This window comes from Ranitomeya imitator, chromosome 1 (genome assembly GCF_032444005.1).
Source record: "Ranitomeya imitator isolate aRanImi1 chromosome 1, aRanImi1.pri, whole genome shotgun sequence".
In the NCBI taxonomy this organism is placed as follows: domain Eukaryota; kingdom Metazoa; phylum Chordata; class Amphibia; order Anura; family Dendrobatidae; genus Ranitomeya; species Ranitomeya imitator.
The window spans coordinates 667,759,915-667,781,463 of record NC_091282.1 but is presented as its reverse complement, the minus strand read 5'-3'; the positions used below and the strand labels follow the sequence as shown (position 1 = coordinate 667,781,463).

Sequence of the window (21,549 nt, the reverse complement as noted above, 5' to 3'; positions counted from 1 at the left end):
TACTGTGTGGGCTGTGCGTTATATACTACGTGCCTGTGCTATATACTACGTGCCTGTGTTATATACTGTGTGGGCTTTGTTATATACTGTGTGGGCTGTGTTATATACTACTTAGGCTGTGCTATATACTACGTGCCTGTGCTATATACTATGTGCCTGTGTTATATACTGCATGGGCTGTGTTATATACTATGTGGCTATGATATATACTAGGTGGCTGATGCGTTAGAATCGGGCCACCATCTAGTGCATTAATAAACAGGTACACCGTCTGGGTAACACATAAGGGGCATGGGCCCAGCACACGGGTGCTACTACCCTCATCCACAAAGCACTCCATGGCTCAGCACCACCCTACATCTCCTCTCTGGTATCAGTCTACCACCCTACCCGTGCCCTCCGCTCCGCTAATGACCTCAGGTTAGCATCCTCAATAATCAGAACCTCCCACTCCCGTCTCCAAGACTTTACACGTGCTGCGCCGATTTTTTGGAATGCACTACCTAGGTTAATACGATTAATCCCCAATCCCCACAGTTTTAAGCGTACCCTAAAAACTCATTTGTTCAGACTGGCCTACCGCCTCAATGCATTAACCTAACGATCCCTGTGTGGCCTATTTATAATAAAAAAAAAAAAAAAAAAGTTCCTCGCATCATGTTCTCATACACTTTATGCGGTATTAGCCCTCTGTGTCTGTACTGCTACATACTGGTTCATGCAGCTTTACATGAACACCTGAGCCTTACACTATAGCTGGTCCGAATAACTAAAGCAATTGTTACCATCCACCTCTCGTGTCTCCCCTTTTCCCCATAGTTTGTAAGCTTGCGAGCAGGGCCCTCATTCCTCCTGGTATCTGTTTTGAACTGTATTTCTGTTATGCTGTAATGTCTATTGTCTGTACAAGTCCCCTCTATAATTTGTAAAGCGCTGCGGAATATGTTGGCGCTATATAAATAAAAATTATTATTATTATTATTAAGAGAGAGGGCAGACGAGGGTCCCCGCCACCTCCTTACACCCCACCCCCTAAAACATGGCCGTCCCCGGCCATGACGACCCTACGGGGTTTAACCCCTTCCCGACATGCATTCCCACAAACCGCAGTACTAGTGCGGCGGCACGATTGTGCGGTCTCACGGGGAGCGCTGCGGCGATCGCGAGCAGGTGTCAGCTGTATGTGACAGCTGACACCCCACAGTAATGACCATGATCGGTGCTAGCGCTGATTGTGGGCATTTATCCCCTCTGATGCCAATTTCAGTAGTGACAGCGGCATAGAGAACAATCGCGCAGGGAGGGGGCACCCTGCGCTCTCCCACCAGAACAACGCGATGCAATCGTGTTGTTCCGGTGCACTCCATGGTGACCCCAGATGCAAATTGGCCACAGAGTCCTTCTGGGCCTTCAGTGAGGTGGCTTGTCAGCGCCTGCTAAGAGCAGGCGCTGGCAAGCCTCCTACACTGCCTGTCAGATTGCTGATCTAATACTGTGCAAAGTGTCAGATCAGCGGTCTGACTTTATATAGTAATATCCCAACCTGGGACAATGTTATAAAGATTTAAAAAAATTAGAATGTATAAAAAAAAATATTTTTTTTAAAATCCCGAAATAAAGAAAAAAAATATTTTTCCAATAAATCCATTTATTTATGTAAATAATAAAAACAATAAAAGTGCACATATTTGGTATCAACGCATCCATAACGACCCGCTCTATAAAACTATCCCACTAGTTAACCCCTTCAGTGAACACCGTAAAAAAATAAATTAAAAAAGAGGAATGTTAGGGCATGTTAGGTTAGGCTATGGGTTGAACTAGATGGACTTAAAGTCTTCCTTCAACCTTAATAACAATGTTACTATGTTACTATGTAAAAAACAATGCTTTATCATCATACTGCCGAACAAAAAGTACAATAAAACGCGATCAAAAAGACAGATGTAAATAAAAATGGTACAGCTGAAAACGTCATCTTGTCCCGCAGAAAACAAGCTGCAACACAGCTCTATCAGCAAAAAATAAAAAAAAGTTATAGCTCTCAGAATAAAGCGATGCAAAAACAATTATTTTTTATATAAAATAGCTTTTATTGTGTAAAAGCGCCAAAACATAAAAAAATACATAAATGAGGTATCGCTGTAATCGTACTGACCCGAAGAATAAAACTGCTTTATCAATTTTACCACACGCAGAATGGTGTAAACGCTTCCCTCCAAAATAAATTCAGGAATTGCTGGCTTTTGTTCATTCTGCCTCCCAAAAATCGGAATAAAAAGCGATCAAAAGATGTCATGTGCCAAAAAATGGTACCAATAAAAATGTCAACTTGTCCCGCAAAAGACAAGAGCTCACATGACTCTGTGGGCCAAAATATGGATAAATTATAGCTCTCAAAATTTGATGATGGTTAGGGTTGGGATTAGGGTTAGGGGTGTGGTTAGGGCAGGCGCGGGCTGGCCCAGGTGGCAGAAATGCATATGCCCCCCGGGCCGGTGTCTAAGCAGCTGCACAGGGCCGCTGGAGGACTGGCAGTGCCAGTGACTAATACATAGCGCACCTGTAGTGCGCGATGGTGTCATCCCGCCAGCAGCCCTAACATGCAAGCTGCAGGGGTATGTGATGAGCAAGCTCCTATGCTCCACTGCCACTCTGAGGGAGAGAGCCAGCAGCCAAGATGAAAGGTCAGCATACTGGCATACCCGCCTGTGTGTGCACGGAGCTCCGGCTTCTCCTACTCTTATCTGCTATCCCGGCAGAGAAGGAGAGATGGGGGAGGTGCCGGGACAGTGCAGAGCTGTGAGCAGGAGAAACTGAAGAGCTGCACATGGACATCAGCCGCCCCTGCACCACAGAGGAGAGTGTCTGTGTGTGTATGAGGAGAGAGTGTGTGTGTGTATGAGGAGAGAGTGTGTGTGTGTATGAGGAGAGAGTGTGTGTGTATGAGGAGAGTGTGTGTGTGTGTGTGAGCTGCATGCGTGTGTGTGTGAGCTGCGTGCGTGCGTGTGTGTGTGAGCTGCGTGCGTGTGTGTGTGAGCTGCGTGCGTGCGTGTGTGTGTGAGCTGCGTGCGTGTGTGTGTGTGTGAGCTGCGTGCATGTGTGCGTGTGAGCTGCGTGCATGTGTGTGTGTGAGCTGCGTGCGTGTGTGTGAGCTGCGTGCGTGTGTGTGAGCTGCGTGCGTGTGTGTGTGAGCTGCGTGCATGTGTGTGAGCTGCGTGCGTGCGTGTGTGTGAGCTGCGTGCGTGCGTGTGAGCTGCGTGCGTGTGTGTGAGCTGCGTGCGTGTGTGTAAGCTGCGTGCGTGTGTGTGAGCTGCGTGCGTGTGTGTGCTGCGTGCATCTGTGAGCTGCATGTGTGTCATTATACAGTGGGGCCGTGCGTGTCATTATACAGTGGGGCCGTGCGTGTGCCTGTCATTATATAGTGGGGCCGTGCGTGTGCCTGTCATTATACAATGGGTGTGTGTGTGTGTGTGTGTGTCATTATACAGTGGGGCCGTGCATGTGCCTGTCATTATACAGTGGGGCCATGCGTGTGCGTGTCATTATACAGTGGGGCCGTGCGTGTGCCTGTCATTATACAGTGGGGGGCTGTGTGTGAGTGTGTGTCATTATACAGTGGGGCCGTGCGTGTGTGTGTCATTATACAGTGGGGCCGTGTGTGTGCCTGTCATTATATAGTGGGGCTGTGCTTGTGCCTGTCATTATATAGTGGGGCTGTGCTTGTGCCTGTCATTATACAGTGGGGCCGTGCGTGTGTGTGTCATTATACAGTGGGGCCGTGCGTGTGCCTGTCATTATATAGTGGGGCTGTGCTTGTGCCTGTCATTATACAGTGGGGCTGTGTGTGTGTGTGTCATTATACAGTGGGGCCGTGCGCGTGCCTGTCATTATACAGTGGGGCCGTGCGTGTGCCTGTCATACAGTGGGGCCGTGCGTGTGCCTGTCATTATAGAGTGGGGCTGTTGCGTGTGTGCGTGTGTGTGTGTGTGTCATTATACAGTCGGGCTGTGCGTGTGTGTGTCATTATACAGTGGGGCTGTACATGTGTGTGTGTGTATATGTCATTATATAGTGGGGCTGTGTGTGTGTCATTATACAGTGGGGCTGTGCGTGTGTGTGTCATTATAGAGTGGGGCTGTGCGTGTCATACAGTAGGGCTGTGCGTGTGCCTGTCATTATATAGTGGGGTTGTGCGTGTGTGTCATTATACAGTGGGGCTGTGGGTGTGTGTTTGTCATTATACAGTGGGGCTGTGCATGTGTCATTATACAGTGGGGCTGTGCGTGTGTGTGTCATTATACAGTGGGGTTGTGCATGTGTGTGTCATTATACAGTGGGGTTGTGTGTGTGTGTCATTATACAGTGGGGCTGTGCGTGTGTGTATGCCATTATACAGTGGGGCTGTGTGTGTATGCCATTATACAGTGTGGCTGTGCGTGTGTGTGTCATTATACAGTGGGGCTGTGCGTGTGTGTCATTATACAGTGGGGCTGTGCGTGTGTGTGTCATACAGTGGGGCTGTGTGTGTGTCATTATACAGTGGGGCTGTGCGTGTGCCTGACATTATACAGTGGGGCTGTGCGTGTGCCTGTCATTATACAGTGGGGCTGTGCATGTGCCTGTCATACAGTGGGGCTGTGTGTGTGTCATTATACAGTGGGGCTGTGCGTGTGTGTGTCATTATACAGTGGGGCTGTGTGTGTCATACAGTGGGGCTGTGTGGGTGTCATTATACAGTGGGGCTGTGGGTGTCATTATACAGTGGGGCTGTGCGTGTGTGTGTCATACAGTGGGGCTGTGTGTGTCATACAGTGGGGCTGTGCGTGTGCCTGTCATTATATAGTGGGGTTGTGCGTGTGTGTCATTATACAGTGGGGCTGTGGGTGTGTGTATGTCATTATACAGTGGGGCTGTGTGTGTTTGTCATTATACAGTGGGGCTGTGCGTGTGCCTGTCATACAGTGGGGCTGTGCATGTGTCATTATACAGTGGGGCTGTGCGTGTGTGTGTCATTATACAGTGGGGTTGTGCGTGTGTGTCATTATACAGTGGGGCTGTGCGTGTGTGTATGCCATTATACAGTGGGGCTGTGTGTGTATGCCATTATACAGTGTGGCTGTGCGTGTGTGTGTGTCATTATACAGTGGGGCTGTGCGTGTGTGTGTCATTATACAGTGGGGCTGTGCGTGTGTGTGTCATTATACAGTGGGGCTGTGCGTGTGCCTGTCATTATACAGTGGGGCTGTGCGTGTGCCTGTCATTATACAGTGGGGCTGTGCGTGTGCCTGTCATTATACAGTGGGGCTGTGCGTGTGCCTGTCATACAGTGGGGCTGTGTGTGTGTCATTATACAGTGGGGCTGTGCGTGTGTGGGTGTCATTATACAGTGGGGCTGTGGGTGTCATTATACAGTGGGGCTGTGCGTGTGTGTGTGTCATACAGTGGGGCTGTGTGTGTCATACAGTGGGGCTGTGTGTCATACAGTGTGGCTGTGTGTGTGTGTCATTATACAGTGGGGCTGTGTGTGTCATTATACAGTGGGGCTGTGTGTCATTATACAGTGTAGCTGTGTGTGTGTGTCATTATACAGTGGGGCTGTGTGTCATTATACAGTGTGGCTGTGTGTGTGTCATTATACAGTGGGGCTGTGTGTGTCATTATACAGTGGGGCTGTGTGTCATTATACAGTGTAGCTGTGTGTGTGTGTCATTATACAGTGTAGCTGTGTGTGTCTGTCATTATACAGTGGGGCTGTGCGTGTGTGTGTGTGCCATTGGTGCATTCACTCTGTCATTCTTTGGACTGCAGACTTGTGCTTCTCACATTGCTGGCAGTGCTGTGGTCATTTGGCGGGTGTGTGGCTGTAAGTTTGTGATTTGCATACATGCGGTCACATGCCGACCAGACTTGCATGGCCTAATGCAACTGTATTGAACAAGGCCCAAAACAGTCTAGTCGAAATGTGGCTGGGAATATATATATCGCATGCTTGCAGTCACAAGACCACCTGTTGCCGGCACCAGAGAATCTTCATAGCGCATGATATGAGGATTCACACATAGTGTCTGTAGACATGTAGCATAAGATCCGACAACCCCTTTAAGGATGAGCCGCTACTCATGGGCCACTGCTGTGTGCTTGCCCCCCAGGCTAAAATTTGCCAGTCAGCCCCTGGGTTAGGGTTATGGTTAGAGTTGGAATTAAGGTTAGGGGTGTGTTGGGGTTAGGGTTGGAGTTAGAATTGGGGGGTTTCCACTGTTTAGGCACATCAGGGGCTCTCCAAATGCAACATGGCCTCCGATTTCAGTTCCAGCCAATTCTGCGTTGAAAAAGTAAAACGGCGCTCCTTCCCTTCCGAGCTCTGCCGTGCGCCCAAACAGTGGTTTACCCCCACATATGGGGTATCAGCGTACTCAGGACAAATTGGACAACAACTTTTGCAGTCCAATTCCTCCTGTTACCCTGGTGAAAATAAAACTTTGGGGGCTAAGAAATCAGTTTTGTGGAAAAAAATATTTTTTTTTATTTTCACGCTCTGCATTATAAACTTTAGTGAAACTCTTGGGGGCTCAAAGTTCTCACAACACATCTAGATAAGTTCCTTGGGGGGTCTAGTTTCCAATATGGGGTCACTTATGGGGGGTTTCTACTGTTTAGGTACATCAAGAGCTCTGCAAACGCAATGTGACGCCCCCAGACCATTCCATCAAAGTCCGTATTCCAAAACAGCACTCCTTCCCTTCCGAGCTCTGCCATGCACCCAAACGGTGGTTCCCACACCCCCCCCCACACACACACACACACACATATGGGGTATCAGGACAAATTCCACAACAACTTTTGGGGTCCAGTTTCTCCTGCTACCCTTGGTAAAATAAAACAAATTGGATCTGAAGTAAAAAAAAAAATTGTGAATAAAAGTTAAATGTTCATTTTTTTTCAAACATTCCAAGAATTCCTGTGAAGCACCTGAAGGGCTAATAAACTTCTTGAATGTGGTTTTCAGTACCTTGAGGGGTGCAGTTTTTAGAATGGGGTCACTTTTGGGCATTTTCTGCCATGCAGGCCCCTCAAAGTCACTTCAAGTGTGAGGTGGTCCCTAAAAAAATGGTTTTGAAAATTTTGTTATAAAAATGAGAAACCGCTGGTCAACTTTTAACCTTTATGACTTCCTAACAAATAAAAAAAAATATTTCCAAAATTGTGCTGATGTAAATCAGACATGTGGGAAATGTTATTTATTAACTATTTTGTGTGATACGACTCTCTAATTTAAGGGCATAAAAACTAAAAGTTTGAAAATTGTGAAATTTTCAAAATTTTCGCTAAATTTCCTTTTTCTTCACAAATAAACGCAAGTCATATCGAATACATTTTACCACTATCATAAAGTACAATATGTCACGAGAAACGGGCTTAGCAGCAAATTGGTGCGCAGTGCGCAGTTCAAGGTAAAAAAGAGACAAAGTTCCTGGTTAAGAGAATATAGTCCTTGCAACAGCCACATGCACAGTCAGTTAACCCTCATAGGGCTTTCAGGCCCGTGACCTGGCAAGGGGTGCGCCAACGGGCGCAAACAACTGGGAGGAGGGGAAAATAAACTAATACAGTCCTTACTCTGTGACCGTGGTGGCCACTCCTGATGCCTCAGTCCCTTGGCGCCATGTAGGGCTCACTGCCCTCTTAAGGGAGGCGGAACAGTCCCTTCACACTGTACAGGTGCAACCAGCACAAATCACATTTTTCCTTAAAGGGGCCACGTCAATGAATGCACCGCCATGGTTACTTAATGGGCCACATGCGGACACTGTACCACAATATAGGTGTGACACGAGGATCTGCTTGAGGAGTCACCACTGTTCCTTATGCTCCACAGTCCCTCCAGCGGCAGTTCCACAGCTCCCGGAGCTTTCAGCTCTGCTGTCACATTTGCAGCAGCCTCACTGCGTCTAGGCGCCGCTCTCTCCTACACATCTGCAAAGACTGTGGCCGTGGCAACAGGCAGCTCTCTGCGGTATGTCGTCCTCCTGGTTGGAGGCCTTCTGCACAGCCACAGCATATGGCCCTCGGGGTCCCTTCTCTTTAGCAAAAGTAATGTGGTCCCGTAGTAGAAGGGGACCTCTGGAGACCACGGACTCAGCATTCACATAGACCTTTTCTCCTGTCTGGGTCTCCTGAATTAATCCATATCCTTTGGCCAGGTCGAGGTGCCAGACCACTCTGCTGGTCATCCGGCCAGCTGTAGCTCCCCGGGACGCTTCAGTTCTCTGGCAAAGCGGCGTTCCTCACTCTCCACCGGCCGCTTGAAAGGGTGCTACTCTCTCAGCTCCTCCAACCACCTGGCCTCGAAATGCAGGCCCGTCTGCTTCTGGACCACGGATCGCCTCCAGTCCTGGCGGCCGATGCTGCCGCAGAAAGCTGTGCTGCGCCTCTCCATATCAGCAGGTAATGGCGTTTCTCTTGCAAACATGCTGTCTGGTCTCTTTGGGTTCCACCCATTCGTGGGTTGGGATACTTCATGCGGCTCCACCCATTTTTCAAGATTCTGCTGCAGAGGCGGGGGCTCTTTCTTTGTCCGCAACCATTTCAGGTGGGCTTCCATCACAGTGGGGTGCGGCCGTCTTTCCTTTGGTGCCAATTTTCTCGCATGACGCCCACAAAATGCTGCACCCTCCTGCACTTTCACGCCACTGACCTCCATCCCCTGGCCAGTGTTCGGCGCCATCTTGCACTCACTGTCAGCCACCATCTTTAATTCCTTCATGGCGGGCAACAAATCACAAATCTCAGGCTCAAAGTCACTGTCAGCCGACATCTTTGACTCTTTCATGGCAGTCAACAAATCACAAATCTCGGGCTCAAAGTCACTGTCAGCTGCCATCTCCAATTCTTTCACGGCGTTCAACAATTCACACATCTCAGGCATTTTCTCTATCAGAGTTGCAGGGCTGCTGGGGTCGATCCTGGCGACTACACCAAATGTAACAAGGTGGCACGGGGTGGTAGTCATAGCCGAGTCCACTAGGCCCAGTCAGTGAGCACCCTGGCCCTTTGCACATGAAAATACAGTTCTAGTCCCAGCCCTGGGTTACCTCAGAAATCTGGCTCCTCTCCATGCTGGAACGGATGCACCACATGTCACATGTTGTAGGGCCCAACAGTGGCATCTTGTATTTAATAAATGTGATGAAGAAAGGAAGGTACAATTCCTGAGCTCTCTCTATCTCCAGCAATGGCTGCAGCAGCAGAGACAGTAGCTCCAGACAAATTCCAGGAGTTGCAAGTCTCTTGGGTAACTCCCAGGCAGATCCCAGGAGCTGCAAGTATCTTGTGGGGCACACACGCAGTCCCTGTGCCCACTGCCCAACAGTCCACTGGCAGCTCTGTTCACCTCCAGCAGGGGAGCACACCTGGCCACGGGCAAGCCTGCCTGGGCACTGAGCTGCAGACATGGACTTCCTGTCTGCTTGGAAGCTGCTAGCTCAGCCTCCTGGGTTAACCTCTTCTGTCCCTGCCTTTAACATGTGCATGGCAAACACAGCACACTACAGTACATGCTAATAACAATGCAAAACACAATCACAGCATATACATTACAATGATACAGCATAAAGACATCACAAAGACAGTACATCACATGAATATAGCATTAATGCATTAATAAACAGGTACACTGTCCATGTACCATATAAGGGGCACAGGCCCAGCACATGGGAGAGAGAGGGCAGACAAGGGTCCCCGCTGCCTCCTTACAAGGTCCTGGCGCCCCTATATTAATGGCCTATGGAAATTGGAAATCGGTTGCCGGCCGGAGCTTGATACACATACTACAGTCGCAATATCTATCGTCTGGATGTGAGGAACTATTTTAAGGACTGTTGTTGCCAGCAGGAGACATGTGCTATGGCTGTGGAATGGAGCCTGTATTGTGACTGTAGGCTATACTTATGGGAGATACAAAAGCTCTGGGCTAACCAAAAGTTGAGAAACAGTGGGTATCGCCTGGCACAGGACAGTGGAGCTATCGGCCCCAGTATGGGATCTTGGGGACTGGGGACATTGCATTGTGACCATCTACCCAGAATTGCTGTAGGCCCATGGATCTAAGGAATACATTGTTAGCCTGCCTAGGTGATTATTTTACAACCGACAACCTCAGATCTTCACAATAACTAACAAATAAAGTTACATTCTGTGGCGCTATAGCATGCAAACATGAAATATATGAAATTGGAATTGCATTACTGCTCTAGAAAATAGGAAAAAACTAAGATACTTGGCACATAAATTGGCCTGTTCATGTATTCCCAGCAGCCATGGCCAGACGATCTTCATTGCTGGGAACCTAATCTAATGTGACTCCTCTCATGGACTATCAGCAATGAAGATCGCCTTACCGTGGCTACTACCACAGCATACATGAATTGGCCAATTTATAGTATGTGGTAAGTATCTTAGTTTTTTTCCTATTTTCTAGAGCAATTAAAATTTCATATATTTCATATTTGCATACTCTGCCATACAGATTTGTTAGTTATGTATGGAGATGGCTACTCTTAGTATGTACCTATCCACACCAGTTTTCTGTTAGGAAGTGACAGTCAGTTTTTGATACTTCTGTACATTGTATGTAGGACATTTGTGAAACAAGTATAAACATTTAGGCAGAAAATAATATTTCAAAGATACTTCTTCGGAAGGGAAATTGAAGTGTCCAGGCAAGTGGAGAGAGGATATACCGGGGTTTGAAACGGAAGATTTTCTAAAAGCCACACTGACCCAAAACAACACAATCCCTTATAATAGCTACACGGACATGGCTTTGCTGATATTCTACAGGGCATATATAACCCCTTACATACAATCAAAGATGTGTCCTGGGACTACCTATTCATGCTTCAAATGTGGTTCAGCTAAGGCTACGTTCAGACTAGCGTTGTGCGCCGCTGCGTCGGCGACGCAACGCACGACGCACGCAAAAACGCGGCAAAACGCACGCAAAAACGCTGCGTTTTGCGATGCGTGCGTCGTTTTTTGCCGAAAATCGGACGCAAGAAAAATGCAACTTGTTGCGTTTTCTTGGTCCGACGCTTGCGGCAAAAAAGACGCATGCGTCGCACAACGCAACAAACAAAAACGCATGCGTCCCCCATGTTAAACATAGGGGCGCATGACGCGTGCGTCGCCGCTGCGTCGCCCGACGCTAACCCGACGCACACTAGCACAACGCTAGTCTGAACGTAGCCTAATACTGATATACTCCATCACTTGTGGGGATGCATGCATATCCAGAAATTATGTAAAAGCATTAATTCATATATCCAAAATACATAATGCATTACTTTTCCGTTAACATCACAGTGGGCGGTTTTCCACATCCTGGCAGATAGTCATCAAAATATATCAAGACATATTAGATCATCACTAATTATTTGGGCCTCGGCTACGAGGAAGAGTATCCTCCATCGCTGGATAAACCCAGTACCGCAACCACTAACACTTATTCAATCCAAAATTATGTTTTTGTTTAAAATGCATTGGCTGGACACACTAATAAACAAAGAAAAAATGATCGGGAAACTCTTCGAAAGATGGGCGTCGTTCATTCCCACATTACCAGACAACACTAAAGATAGATTGAGGAAACAATTCAAACACACCTCATGGTACTTACTTGAGACTCTTCATAATCGGGTTCCAATACCATAGTCATTGACGTTATGTGAGAGTTCAGTTCACACACAGTGGGGATGGGAAGGAGGGGTTGTTTTTTTCCTTTTTTTGGGGGGTTAAGTGTTAAATTCATGGTATTTGTTGGGTATCATTGCCTGTATGTACTACTATGCATTTAATAATCAGAGTTTAAAAAAAAAAGATACTTATGTAGCCAACAAGGGAAAGAGGAAGTGTCCACATTCTTTCAATTTTTGCTCTGAGGAATTCAGGAGGGGATCTAGATTGATTTGGAGATATTGGGAAATTACTGCGCTTACGTGAACTGAGAGATACTTCAATTCTGTAACATATGTGACTTAGACAAGATTTGTTTCCTACTTCTAAGTACAGTGGAGAAAGAGTTTTGGTGTTATCATTCATATTCTCCGAAAAAAAGGCCAAGAAAGCAAAAATTCTGCCGTGGTATGTAAACTTTTGAGCACAACTATATATAAAAGAGTAATATCTATGCAAGTAATAGGTCACCTGAGGCGATTGGTGGAAAGGAACAACCATACGACTTTTATGGTGGTTTATTATTTTACATTTTTTCTAGGAGATGAGGGAATCAGGGATTTGGTGCTAGGCGAGTATAATGGGGTTTTTATTTTTATGTGAACATGTATGTAATTATTTAACTTTTTTTTTTTTTTTAACTGTGGGCACAGAAGCCGGCTGATAAGATTATGTCTCCCAACAGCGGCACCTGCTGTCACTGTCATCAGTGACAGCAGATGTAGCCCGATGGGAGCAGTAGTCTCATCAGCCCACGTCTGCTGACCAGCGGTAAGCTTTTTACCACAGGTCACAGCTGCAGGTCACAGTCACAGCTGCGGGGTCACGCTGACATCTGACAGCATGACCCTGCAGCACTTTGACCAACAGTCTTACCGGCGGTAGCGTTACCGTGGGTCACAGTCACAGCTGCAGGGTGACACTGACATCTGACAGCATGACCCCGCAGCGCTCTGACAGTCTTATCGGAGATAGCATTATCGCAGATCACAGTCACAGCTGCGGGGTCATGCTGACATCTGACAGCAGCCCCGCAGCGTTCTGACCGACGGTCTTACCAGCGGTAGCGTTACTGCCGATAAAAACCTCCGCGCCGGTGTTTCCTACACTGTCATACAGATGACAGCATGAGAAACACCATAGGAAGCTGGTAAAAACGCAAACAAAAACTCAGCAAATCCACAAACATTTTTATACCTGCGTTTTTGCTGCGGATTTGACTGACTCAATTGATGTCAATGGGTGAAAAACAGCAGAAACGCACAAAGAATTGACATGCTGCAGAAAAAAACGCATTGTAAATACTCAAAGGAAATTTACTGATCATGTGCACAACACTTCAGGATTATCATTGAATTAGCTTGCATAAGGATTCCATAGCATTTTGAGGCCATTTTTGCTCGGAAAAAAAAGTCGTAAAAACGCACTGTCCACACAGCCTTAACTTAGATTCCCCAAAGTATCCTGTTCTGTTTGACGCTGATGACAGCTTTACATCCAACTTGGCATTCTCTCGTGCAGCTTCATCAGGTCATCACCTGGGATGCCTTCCGAATTACAGGCATGAGTTTATTTTTGGAATCACCGGTCTTCAGAAATTGCTCCAGGGACAGTTGTAGAGACAGTGTTTGGTACACAGTTCCAGGGCTGAGCCCTATTCCACAACTGTTCTAAGCCAGAATATGGCAAGAACCAGTCAGCTAAGTAAAGAGGAGTGACAGTATCATTATTTTGACACGAAGATCTGTCAATCCAGAAAATTGCTATGGCCTTAAAGGTATCCTCAAGTGAAGTCATGAAAACCATCAATCACTAGCATGAAATTTACTCTGTTGGTAACCTCCCCAGGAAAGTAAGACCATGAATTTCCTCTCCTGCAGAGGATAAGTACATCAGCATTGCCAGTGTCAGAAAAGACAAATTGTCAGTGCCACAGACATCAAGTAGCAAACATATCTCAACATCAACAGTTCAGATGAGACAGAAAGAATCAAGCCTTTATGGTAGAATTTCTGCAAAGAAGCCACTACCAAGGACCGTAAACAAGAAAAAAAAACTTTTTTGGCCAAGAAACACAAGAACTGTACATTAGATAAGTGAAAATCTGTACTGGGCTCTGTGTAAAAAATTTAGATTTTTTTTATACCAACTGGCATATCTTTGTGAGTTACAGAAAATGTGAGCGGTTCATTTCCACATGCATTGTGCCCACCATGAAGCATGGAGGTGTGATGGTGTGGGAGGCTTTGCTGGTGATATTGTAGGTGATTTGTTGCATATTCAAAGCCCAGTTAGTGTCTGCTTTTCGCTTAGAGGAACCATAATTTGTGATGCATCAGGACAATTGCTCAATTCACATCTCCAGACCATGCAGAGGCTACGTTACTAAGATGAAAAAGAATGGAGCTCTGCATCAGATAACATGTCCTACACAATTTCCCAACTTCAAACCAACTGAGATGGTTTGGAATGAGTAAAGGGAAAGCAGCAAATAAGTGCTCATCACCCATGAGACCTCTTGAAGACTGTTCAATGCCATTTCAGGTGATGACCTGATGAAGCTGCTTGAGAGAATGGTAAGGGGTCTATAAAGTGGTCACCAGAGGACAAAAAGGGTTACTTTGAGGAACTTAGAGGCTAACACGTGTTCTGCTTTGTTTCACAATTGTTTCTTTACTCCTTAGTTCCATATGTTCTCCATCGTGGTTTTGCTACCTTCAGTCTGAAACTATAATGTGCACATTTGAATAAGAAAAATAAAAAGCAGTGCATAAACAGATGTGTCCAAACTTTTGACCAGTACTGTATATGTCACAGGGGTCCTGGATCAATAATGTTGCTCACATGAAATGGCTCAATACATGTAGGTATACTCCTCAAAATAGCATGACAAGCATACTGGGAAACTAATATACAGACAGAAGTGTCTGACAGTCGTTTGTATGCCATGATTGCCAATTTTCATGGCATACGCTGCCACAATGAATACACGCCAATGAATACAGTGTATATATCTACTGTACACAGACACACATGACGAGGGGTGGACAATAACAGCAAAGGACCCCTGTGCAGTACCTCTGCCCTCCACACATACACCACCAAGCCCCACCTACTTATACATATGCATGTTTACATTAGATATAAAATATGCACATTCATTTACAAATTATGCATGCATATACATATTGCACACATGCACTCCAGCATATATAAAATATGCACATAAACAAAAAGCATCCATAAACAAATGGAGATTTTGGCGATGCACTTGTCCAGGCCACATTATTGGCACGCTGCTGCTATGCAGGTAGATGCAGCTCCACTAGATGGCAATAGAGTGGAGGAAGGACTGCACACAGCAGGAGCAGACCACCAGGTGGCAGCAGAAGAGTAAAACAAGCAGGGTCAATATTAGGCTGTAGCGCAATACAAAAGGAATAACCAAGCACAGAGTCAGAAACAAGCCAAAGGGGTCAATACCGGTCAGGAGCAGATATGCCTAAGACAAGAAACGAAACAGCAGGTCAGAGCCTAAGTCAGTTACCAGAGAATCCAAACACGAGAAGGGAACACAGAGAAGGGATGGGAAGAGGGGAATAAACAGACACGGCTTCAGTCAGCAAAAGCAGCAGGACGAATCAGGGAACACAGAGTCAGCTACACATGTCGTAGGCAGAAACTATAACTGACACCACCTGCAGAATACAGCAGAGCTAAATCGCAAAATTGAACCGAGAATGAGGCAGAGCAAAGTTAACCCTTGACATGATCAGCCCAGGAAAAGGGGAGACAGGACTCAAAACCCAGACTGGATCATGATGATTATTTTCTTTTTTTGTTTTCACTGTCCCATTTTTGTACCCATTACTAGCCACAGAAAATGTAATGCAACTGCTTCTTAAGATTGCAGAGATGTAAAAAATGTTTCTTATTCACTGGTACATGACGTTTATTTTTAAAAATTGTATGAGAAAAATATGGTTACTGGAATTGTTTTTACACCATTATTTTTAGTAACCTTATTCCTCCCCCTCCACCCTAGGAAGCTACAACTTTTACTTTATATACTGTATATATACATATAATTTACTATAACAGTATAATATGTCTGTAAAATGAATGCCATTTAGATCTTTAGGCAGAGAAAATTATCATTTTCCTAAATGTACCTACTGAGCACAGAGAGATGCCCCAAGAAACAGAATACAGTGAAACGTGTCTAAGAGCTGGCACTAGGGATGAGCTAACTTACTGTAGTAGAATTAAATTCTTCTTGAATTTTACAAAAATCTACCTTCTCCAGATTACAGATTTTTTGGCAATTCATTCTGTGCAAATTCAGCAAAGTGGCGGACAGCTGTAACCTGTTCAAAAAAATTAATAAATAATACTCACCACGCTGCTCACCTGTCCTGCTGTCCCCATAGTCCAGTACTTGTCACCTCTTCTCATCTCCTACCCCTATCTTGCGCGTTCTCTTCGGCCTTCTTCACTCCATGCTTCTGACTTCACAACATTAAGACACGCATCACCCAAGTGACCATGCGGCTTGCATCTGAGGCCTAGTGGAGATGCAAGCCGTGGTCTGGTTTGAAGAGGCCGAAGAAAATACATGCGACTGGGAACGGGGAAAAGAAGAGGAACTGAGGACCGGGCGGTGGAACAGGCAAGGTAAGTGTATGGCTTTTTTTTTATATCCTGTACATCCTGTGTTTATAATGCTGAATCTTGAGAGACCCCAGGACACAATTAACAGTAAAAAGAAAGCATTTGCACTACTAAAGCAGGATGGCACCATTGAAGCTCTAAAAAACTATAGGGAGAAAAATACTTTATCTAAAAAACTAATTAAAGCTGCCAAAAAGGAAACAGAGAAGCACATTGCTAAGGAGAGTAAAACTAATCCCAAACTGTTCTTCAACTATATCAATAGTAAAAGAATAAAAACTGAAAATGTAGGCCCCTTAAAAAATAGTGAGGAAAGAATGGTTGTAGATGACGAGGAAAAAGCTAACATATTAAACACCTTCTTCTCCACGGTATTCACGGTGGAAAATGAAATGCTAGGTGAAATCCCAAGAAACAATGAAAACCCTATATTAAGGGTCACCAATCTAACCCAAGAAGAGGTGCGAAACCGGCTAAATAAGATTAAAATAGATAAATCTCCGGGTCCGGATGGCATACACCCACGAGTACTAAGAGAACTAAGTAATGTAATAGATAAACCATTATTTCTTATTTTTAGTGACTCTATAGCGACAGGGTCTGTTCCGCAGGACTGGCGCATAGCAAATGTGGTGCCAATATTCAAAAAGGGCTCTAAAAGTGAACCTGGAAATTATAGGCCAGTAAGTCTAACCTCTATTGTTGGTAAAATATTTGAAGGGTTTCTGAGGGATGTTATTCTGGATTATCTCAATGAGAATAACTGTTTAACTCCATATCAGCATGGGTTTATGAGAAATCGCTCCTGTCAAACCAATCTAATCAGTTTTTATGAAGAGGTAAGCTATAGGCTGGACCACGGTGAGTCATTGGACGTGGTATATCTCGATTTTTCCAAAGCGTTTGATACCGTGCCGCACAAGAGGTTGGTACACAAAATGAGAATGCTTGGTCTGGGGGAAAATGTGTGTAAATGGGTTAGTAACTGGCTTAGTGATAGAAAGCAGAGGGTGGTTATAAATGGTATAGTCTCTAACTGGGTCGCTGTGACCAGTGGGGTACCGCAGGGGTCAGTATTGGGACCTGTTCTCTTCAACATATTCATTAATGATCTGGTAGAAGGTTTACACAGTAAAATATCGATATTTGCAGATGATACAAAACTATGTAAAGCAGTTAATACAAGAGAAGATAGTATTCTGCTACAGATGGATCTGGATAAGTTGGAAACTTGGGCTGAAAGGTGGCAGATGAGGTTTAACAATGATAAATGTAAGGTTATACACATGGGAAGAGGGAATCAATATCACCATTACACACTGAACGGGAAACCACTGGGTAAATCTGACAGGGAGAAGGACTTGGGGATCCTAGTTAATGATAAACTTACCTGGAGCAGCCAGTGCCAGGCAGCAGCTGCCAAGGCAAACAGGATCATGGGGTGCATTAAAAGAGGTCTGGATACACATGATGAGAGCATTATACTGCCTCTGTACAAATCCCTAGTTAGACCGCACATGGAGTACTGTGTCCAGTTTTGGGCACCGGTGCTCAGGAAGGATATAATGGAACTAGAGAGAGTACAAAGGAGGGCAACAAAATTAATAAAGGGGATGGGAGAACTACAATACCCAGATAGATTAGCGAAATTAGGATTATTTAGTCTAGAAAAAAGACGACTGAGGGGCGATCTAATAACCATGTATAAGTATATAAGGGGACAATACAAATATCTCGCTGAGGATCTGTTTATACCAAGGAAGGTGACGGGCACAAGGGGGCATTCTTTGCGTCTGGAGGAGAGAAGGTTTTTCCACCAACATAGAAGAGGATTCTTTACTGTTAGGGCAGTGAGAATCTGGAATTGCTTGCCTGAGGAGGTGGTGATGGCGAACTCAGTCGAGGGGTTCAAGAGAGGCCTGGATGTCTTCCTGGAGCAGAACAATATTGTATCATACAATTATTAGGTTCTGTAGAAGGACGTAGATCTGGGTATTTATTATGATGGAATATAGGCTGAACTGGATGGACAAATGTCTTTTTTCGGCCTTACTAACTATGTTACTATGTTACTATGTTACAATGGGGGGCAATCAATTTGCAGAGAACAACTTTGCTGAAAACTGCATTTTTCATGATTTCAAATCTCTGCAGATCGGCTCATCTCTAATCACGGAAGATTGGCCTCCGACCACACAAGTGCTATGGCAATGCATACAATAAGCCCCGTCCTCCTGTAACAATGATTATATTTATACCAGTCCTTCTCTTTTTAGCCCATGCTTTTTGTTTCAGGTATATCAGCCTTTACTCATTCAATGAAATCATGCTGCAAAATTTACGAAAAAGTGTTATCGGGATGCACGATACCTGTGTCCCGGGAGGCTGCGACCTATGAAGTCCTGGATCCACTATAGTGGATGTAGAATCGCCATTCCCATAATAACACAAGGAAATGTTCTCCAAACAGAGCGCAGGAGTGAAAACTGGAGATGACTCCTCATTCTGAGCCAGAACACCTGCTGAGTTACCTCTCTGTAGACTGTCACCGAGAAGCGAAGGTCAACACCTTCTCTCCACGGACGAACAAAGCAGATGCAGCCCCCGATAAGGGACAAATCCTCGCCGTTGTCCCGAAAAAAATATCACATAAGCTCGTGCAATATGTCCGTCTTTCCAAAGGTGCGCCCCTCGCTGTACAATCCCAATCTTCCCTTTAATGACTCCGTATCCAACCTGTTCTTTTTTGGCACCTTCTGACTCAAATGTTGCCTGGAATTTTTTTACTACAGCCTCTTAGTTGCCATGGGGAGGTGGCTGATGTCATTGGCATGAATGAGACCCTGCAAATTCACAACTCCAGACAGGAATAGAAGCGTTCGGCCTCCACTTAACCCCCTCATCCCCAACGATGGGAGGGCGTTCAAAGCCTTTATGTTAAGCGAGTCAGTAATTTTCTCCACAGTGAAAGAGTTAATCGCCGCTGACCGGGTGTAATGGCCCTATTATCATTACATCCGCGACTTAAACGCTTTGTATGGCAGCCTGAGATAAGTCAAGTATTGCATCTCCCTGGCTCTCAACGCTGCGAAATCATCAAATATTCCATATTTTGAATATTTATAAAGGGATAATATCGGAGGAGAGGAGTCACCGTCTCTACTTAAGCTTATAATTACATTACGGTAAAAAATCCACTTGACACAGTTTCTCGGCTGTTTCTATAGTAACCACTGGCAGATACGGTATATAAAATCAGCAGCAGACTGTATAACACACAGATGTATCTGGCTGCATATGGCACATGATACCTTCAGTGGATCATAGGTTTCATGGCTAAAATGGGTTAATTTGGGTAGGAATTACAGATTTATTATGGATTTTGTGTCCCATAGAAACAGCTGAGAACAACAGAGGTAGCAACCAATCAGCACAGCTTTCATTTCTTAACGTGCTCTTGAAACAAGAAAGCTGCACTGCGATTGGTTGTTATGGGCAATGAAGATAGGTTTTTAATTTAGACTATTCATAAAGCTCTCAGCTATTGTATTGTATGGCTTATATGCAGTTCAGAGGCGTAGCTAGGGTTTTGGTTCAGGGGGGCAAAGCTTCTGAGTGGGCCCCTAACCAGATAACCTTGATTACAACTGGGTGATGCACCCTAATAGTGGAGGAGACCCTCAGCAGATGACTATGCTATTACTGAAGATAATCTCTATATAAAGACCAATATAGATATTACTGCCATATGGTCAGTGGTAGATACCAGTCCAAGAGAACATATAAGAGATCACAGCACAGTTACACATAATTACTTACCGCTGACGTTCTTTATGATGGAATTGTCACTTTTCCCGTCTTTTCCATTGGGCCCAGACCGACATGACAACTTCTTCCAGCCAGGACTCGTCTGCAGAGATTACAGCAAAGACACATTTCCCTTCTCATATTCCAGCCATCACCATCTATTCCCAACCTGCACAACCTCCTCATCCTGCCAATACCCCAATACTGAGCCGCTGCTGCCGTATGTGTCCCTATTACTGCCCCTGATACTTCAATACTGAGCCTCTGCCGTATATGTCCCGATTCTATTACTGCCCCTGACACCCCAATACTGAGCCGCTGCTGCAGTATGTGTCCATATTACTGCCCCTGATACCCCAATACTGAGCCGCTGCTGCCGTATGTGTCCATATTACTGCCCCTGATACCCCAATACTGAGCCGCTGCTACTGTATGTGTCCATATTACTGCCCCTGATACCCCAATACTGAGCCTCTGCCGTATGTGTCCCTATTACTGCCCCTGATACCCCAATACTGAGCCCCTGCTGCCATATGTGTCCCTAATATTGCCCGATACCCCAATATTGAGCCTCTGCCGTATATGTCCCAATTACTGCCCCTGATACCCCAATACTGAGCCGCTGCCGTATGTGTCCATATTACTGCCCCTGAAACCCCAATACTGAGCCGCTGCTACTGTATGTGTCCATATTACTGCCCTTGATACCGATACCCCAATACTGAGCCTCTGCCGTATATGTCCCTATTACTGCCCCTGATACCCCAATACTGAGCCGCTGCTGCCGTATGTGTCCCTATTACTGCCCCTGATACCCCAATACTGAGCCCCTGCTGCCGTATATGTCCATATTACTACCCCTGATACCCCAATGCTGAGCCTCTGCCGTATGTGTTCCTATTACTGCCCCTGATACCCCAATACTGAGCCACTGCTGCCGTATGAATCCCTATTACTGCACCTGATACCCCAATACTGAGCCGCTGCTGGCGTATGTGTCCCTATTATTGCCCCTGATACCCCAACACTGAACCGCTGCTGCAGTATGTGTCCCTATTACTGCACCTGATACCCCAATACTGAGCCGCTGCTGGCGTATGTGTCCCTATTATTGCCCCTGATACCCCAATACTGAGCCGCTGCTGCTGTATGTGTCCCTATTTCTGCCCCTGATACCCCAATACTGAGCCGCTGCTGCTGTATGTGTCCCTATTACTGCCCCTAATACCCCAATACTGAGCCGCTGCTGCCATATGTGTCCCTATTACTGCCCCTGCTGTGTGGTTCTCTCTGCCCTCTAAATTCTAAAGCACCCCTCTAGAATATAGTAATGCCAGG

At 45.6% G+C, this 21,549-nt stretch overlaps 1 protein-coding gene across 1 annotated transcript in view; it reads right to left on the bottom strand.

Annotated features, from left to right (window-relative positions):
• Positions 1 to 19,499, bottom strand: part of PAK6 (p21 (RAC1) activated kinase 6) — a 114,079-nt gene extending 94,580 nt beyond the window's left edge. The window contains exon 1 of the mRNA XM_069729483.1: positions 18,775 to 19,499. The gene's annotated coding sequence lies outside the window, so the exon portion shown is untranslated. The remainder of the gene's footprint in view (positions 1 to 18,774) is intronic.
• Positions 19,500 to 21,549: the final 2,050 nt, after the last annotated feature.